A 6,345-nucleotide genomic window follows, 5' to 3' on the forward strand; every position below is an offset into this window, starting at 1 on the left:
ATTATAATATATTAGTGTTATATAGTATTATATATTAGTATTATATATGATACTAATTATTATATGATATATGATACTAGTATTATTAATTAAAATATTATTATTTTATAATAATATTATCATATAAATATTCAAATTTTTTATTTATTTCAATTAATAGATTCAAATGAATAAAGTATATCTGAATCAACATTTTATCAAAACTTAAATTGTATCGTGGCGATTAAACACCAAATCGATAGAGTAGGGAACATGGCGAACGCACGTTAGGACAAAAATCGATCGGCTTGGAAAGAGAATATCCGATGGTTCGCGGGATCGTTTGCAGACCGCTTAAACCGACAGATGGGATTATCTGGTCTTGAATCTAGTCGGGATAGCTTGACCACGTATAATTGCCATCGTCGAGTGAACGAGCATAACCTGGTCGAACGCGCCAGCTAGAAAATTTTTCTTTTTCTATCTACGGTTCCTTCTTTCGTTCCTTTCTTCGTCCATCTTATGACCCATTCGTTCTCCATTGTGGCTATAGCCGTTCTTTGATTCGTTTTCCGAGTTTGGTTCGATTCTCTATGTGGCAGTGGTTGCCTGCTTCTGGCGTCGTTGCTGTCGGCTCGCTGAATCGTTCCTCGCCGGAGTCAAGGCTGTGAACTGGGAATGTGCGTGCAACTATGCTACCTAAGACCTTTTATTCCTTCTGCTATCCGCTGCCTTCCCTTACCGTGGCTTATATGCGTCGGCAACAACCATCTAATAGTATGAATCTACGCCTTCTTCTTCCCTATGCTACTATCATTATCCTATCTTCTTTCTTCGTTTCCTTTTCCTTTGTCTTTCCTCTTTTCCTCCTTTTCATCCTTTCGTTTCCTACTCTATTCGTTATTCATCTTTGTCCATCTTTTCTTCCTCTTCTTTCTTCCCTTTGCCTTCTAATTCTCAGACCTGTTGCTCGTCTTCCTTCTTGTGCCCTCCCCCCTACTCCTCTTCTCACCGCTCTCATCCCTCTTGATAACGATCTTCCACTGACCATGCCGCACGCGGACTTCTACAAACCCCCTGGCACCTGTCCACCCAAGTAGATAATAATGCTGCTGCGAATCCCGCGCCGCAACCTGATTGCCTGACTGTTACCTTACCCATCCTGACTATTCGTTCCTCTCTTTCTGCATCGCAGTGATTTCTCCACTGCACGGTACGGCGGTCGCATAGCTGTCTCCTATCATTGTCGTCTTCATCATTCGTTTTATTCTTTCCTATCTTCTCTTCTATTTCCTTTTTTTTTTCCTTTTCATTTCTCTTCTTTTCTCTTCGTTTTTCTTTTTTCCTTTTCTCTCTTCTATTCTTTTCTGCTCTTATTTTTTTTTTGTTTTTCCTTTTCTTTTCTCTTCTCTTCTTTTTCCCTTTTCCTCTTCTCTTTTTTTTTTTTACAGTAGTCTTTATTTTTTGCCAATTATAATAAGAATTATGCCAATTATAATAATAAGAATAAAAGACTTGCGTATAAACAAAAAAAACATCGAGAATGCGGATTTTTTCTTTGATCAAAGTTAGGCTGTTTCGAAGAATCATTGTCCTAATGAACCATTTTTTATGGTGTTATTCTTCCATTCCGCGTTATGTTGCGTTAATTGCTTTAATATAACACGATGTGCAAATTGACCATAAAAGAAATTTCTTCTCTTTTTTTTTCTGAAAGATTTTCTTTTCTTGCAAATTAATACATTTACTATTATAAGTTTAGTAAAATTTAAATTCGACAAAAGAATTTAATTTAAATTAGATTAAATAAGTTTAGTACATATATATTAAAATATATATATATATATATAGTATATATATTATAATATATATATTAAATATTACTAATTTGTATTATTTTTATAATAATTTAAATCTTTCATCTAATATTATGCAATGCAGTATTTTAGTTCAAATTTATTATTATTTATTATTATTATTTATTTATTAGTTCAAAATAGCAAATATATTATTTTTCTACAAATAGATTTTAAATCAATATATTCTTCTTTATTGAAGAATATATATTATATATTATCCTCTATTTCAATCAATATATTCTTTCTTTAGAATATATATATAATATATATAATATATATACTTTTATGTAATATATATATTTTTTCTTATTTTATATTTTAATTTAATAATTAATAATTGATGAAAAGGAATATTTTTTATACTCTTTAAAAAATTTGATTCTAAGAAAAATAACTTAGAAATGAATTTAATTGTAAAAAATCTTATACTTCGTATTCTATATCTATTTTATACAACGAATCATATTAATTATTTTTATTATATAAAACAGAATGCAAATTAAAATATGTTTTTTGTATTAATATATGTATTTATATTATTTTTAAAATCAACCAATCCAAAATCAAATAAATCGTAACAATAAATTCAACAATATCATATAGTTTAAATAAAAAATTTATCTAATAATGATTTGTTTTGTTTACTATTAGTAATTCAATATTGAATTTTAAGAATATGATATCATATATTTCATGAAAATAAAAGATTGAATAATAAAATAATAAATGATTATTTTCTAGAATGATCTTGTGAATAATGAAATATAATAATATATTCAAGACATTCCTTTGAAGGATCTGGAAATCAAAATAAATATAAAAGTTAGTATTATATAGTAATTATAAAAATTTCAGTAAAGACTTATTTATTCAATTATAAGTAATTTAAGTTTGCATTATTTCCGTTACTCTTTAGTTCACTTTGCCTTTATTTCGTTTTAATAGAAGTTTAAATTGTTTATAACTTAATAAATAAGTCTCAATCGATATCTTTATATTAACTTTTATATTTTTTATTTGATCTCAAAGAAAAATCTTCTAAAAATGTCTTACGAATAAATTAATATTTTGTTATTATTCCACCAATTAATTAATTTGTTTTTTAGAGCTTTTTTAAAAACAAATCTTAGAATTTAATGCTATATTATTATATTTTAAATATAAAAAAATTTAAATAACAATCATGATGAAATATTGTTCGGAAGAACGGTTGTCTCAATTTATGAAACACTTAATCCGCAATTCATCTCTTCTTCCGCTTCTGTTTCAGGTAAGCGTATCTAAGCAGAGTGCATGTTACTTGCACGCTTTATAATCGCTTGCCATTGACATGTATGGCGTGACTGATCGAATTCATCAAGACTATCTGAATATGCTCAACGATTCAGGGAAAAACTACTTTGCAACTATGTGTATTAAAACTATAACAAATAGAATGTCAAGGAAGATTCGTTGAGGTCGGTTATGTTTAACATTTAATCTTATGATTCAAATGGAAATTCAAAAATATTCTTGAAGAACATAACAATTTTTTTTCCTTTTTTTTCTTTTTTTTTCTTCTTTTCTTCCATTCTTTTCTTTTCATTTTTCATATACAGTTACAAGTCTTTGTAAATAAAAACGTGTTTAGATTAATGCATTTTATTTAACTTATTCAAATTAAAATCTTTAGATTTGTCGATTTTTTTAAAAAATGACAGATGTTTTCTAAATATTGCTTGTTATAATAATTAATTTTATTCTAATTAATTATTATTAAATTTAAATTAAATATTATTAAATTTAAAATTATTAAAATTAATTATTTCCTCTGAAATGGTGCAATAATGATTTGTTGGAATAATATTTAAAAAATATTAAATTTTTCGAAGAAAATATCTATTATATTAGTTATTGAATCTTATCCAAAAATCATTTAATTTAAAATTAAAATCTATTATATTAATTATTGAATCTTATCCAAAAATTATTTCTAATTTAAAATTAAAATATTTATTATATTAATTATTATTTATTATATTAATTATTGAATCTTATCCAAAAATTATTTCTAGTTTAAAAAATATACAGAACTACATAGAACTATATAGAACATATTTTTTATGTGTTTTTTTATTCCCTTTAAAAGTATTAAGATACGAAGATGAAAAATTGATTGATTTAAAATATTTTAATTTTTATTTTTCTAAAATTTAATCTTTTCTAAACATAGCAATAATTAAATATTGAAGATTAATAATAAAAATTGAAAAATTTTATATTAAATTTAATATCAATCAAAATAATTTTTTTATTGAATAGAATTTTATTCTATCTAAATCTATAATCCAAGCGAAATATTATTAAATAAAACAATTTAAAAAAAAATCTGAAATACATTTATTATTTCGAATTTTATGCTTCAGCACTTCTAGCACTTCAGAGTTCACTAAATTATTTTTATTCATTTCTTATTCATTGTTTTATAAAATTTGTATATTTCATCTTTCTTTTCTGATATCTTGACATGATTAATTCTCTTAAATCAGATCATTTTAATTGCGTTGCACACAGTTAGATTAACATTGATTCATCGATAACAAATAAAATTCTTTTGGAAAATTATGAAATATTATATAAATGGTATACTATTTGTCATTATTAATTAATCATTTATTGAATAATTAATTAAAAAACAGAAATCTTTGAGCTTAAATAATTTAACTAACAGCTACATTACACTCTATTGTTGCTATTTAGAACAATGCTTATTTATAATCAATGCTTTTCTATAATATTAAATTTCAATTAGATCTTTTTTTAATATGCAATCAGAAGAATATTTCTGTATATACAATACTGGTATAATCGATTCGATTAGGAAATTCTGAAATCGAATGCCACGAATCTATTATATTATGTATCCGCAAGAAGATTTATTATGTAATCTTCGCTAGTCGAATGAAATACTATGCTTGAATTATTAAAATCATATTTTATTTTATCCATCTAATATTCGAGAAATAAAAACGTTTTAAGAAGCGTATTTACCTGATTTATTTGATTAAACTGTTCTATTTGTTAAGAAATATTAACAATGAGAATACAAATATTATTTATTTTTATAATAAAAAATGAAATATTAATAGTATTTTTTTATTCATCTTGTGAATTTTTTAATAAAAATTAATTATCTGCTTTTAACATGTTTAACTCTAATAGTTAACGCATTAACTCTAATTTTTAACAGTTGAAAGATAAATAAACAAAGAATAATTGTGATGATTGAATATTTTTTAATAATGATTAAATATTTTTTATGACAAAATAGATATTTAGTTTAAATGTTATTTATTAATTATAAATATAAATTGTTTTAATTAATAAATTGTTTTAATTAATTAATAAGTTGAAAAGTATTTGATAAAAATGTTTAATATTGATCTTATTTCAGCAATATGTTCTTATTTTAAATTATTAAATTTTAAAAAAATTCGTAGAGAATCCAATGACATTGAATCATAAATTTTACTTATGTAAATTTTTACAAAACTTAATAGTTATAATTTTATTTTTGGAAAATATTAATTAATCAATTCACGTATTTTTTATGATACAAATATTTTATATAAATTCATCATAATATAATGAAAATCCAACTTAAAAAGCAATAAAAATTTTATAAATTCTTTTTTAATTCCTTATATTATTGCTTATGCTATGCATGGTTGTAGCTCCAATTATTTATTTAATAATCATATAATTATAAAATTAAGAAATATAAAGAAATATAAATATTACAAGTAATTATAATTATTTCATAATTCTAAATTTTTTTCATTATATTTTAAATTCAATTTTTTTATAAAGAAATATTATTAATTATTATAAAGCAATATAATTAAAACTTTTTAGGCCAATATCTTTTCTAAAATTAATTAAATTCCTTATAATATTACCAATTTAAATTCTAACAGAAAAGTATGCATATACTTCTTTTCAATGATTAGACAATTAACCGTTGTCATAAGAAAAACCATGATTTGACAGTTGGATATGAACGAATACGATTAAAGAACGTTAATGATCTGAAAATAAAAAAATAAGAACCGTAAAACATGGAATTGGTCTCCTTGGAAACTATATAATCCACGTGCGTTTAGGACACCTTTAATGGTATATCGCGATGATCGCGCGTCGCGATCTTTTACGTTCCGCGGAACGGTGAAGTGGTCGCCTCTTTATAAGAGGGAGGACTAAGTGAGCAAAGATAAAAAGTATCAAGGTCTTCATGTAATTCTACGAACGTCAAGAACTATTGGCCATGGGTATATGACCGTTAACGAGCTCCGTTTTGCCGACTAAAAGTCTCCCTCGTTCCATTTTTTTTTCTTTTCTCTCAATTATGATTTCATTCTTTGCTATGATTGATGTATATACATTTTTATACAATTTCATACATTTATTATACTTTTTTGAGGGATTTGATGATATCATCGAGCTCAATACGAGAACATTGTTTCCATGT

General features: G+C 24.4%; 1 long non-coding RNA gene across 1 annotated transcript in view; it reads left to right on the forward strand.

Moving 5' to 3' along the window:
- The window catches only part of LOC116185293, a 151,462-nt gene extending 148,062 nt beyond the window's left edge, over positions 1 to 3,400 (forward strand). The window contains exon 3 of the long non-coding RNA XR_004150108.1: positions 3,109 to 3,400. This is a non-coding gene — a long non-coding RNA (uncharacterized LOC116185293). The remainder of the gene's footprint in view (positions 1 to 3,108) is intronic.
- Positions 3,401 to 6,345: the final 2,945 nt, after the last annotated feature.

This window comes from Apis dorsata, unplaced genomic scaffold (genome assembly GCF_000469605.1).
Source record: "Apis dorsata unplaced genomic scaffold, Apis dorsata 1.3 scaffold_14, whole genome shotgun sequence".
NCBI lineage: Eukaryota > Metazoa > Arthropoda > Insecta > Hymenoptera > Apidae > Apis > Apis dorsata.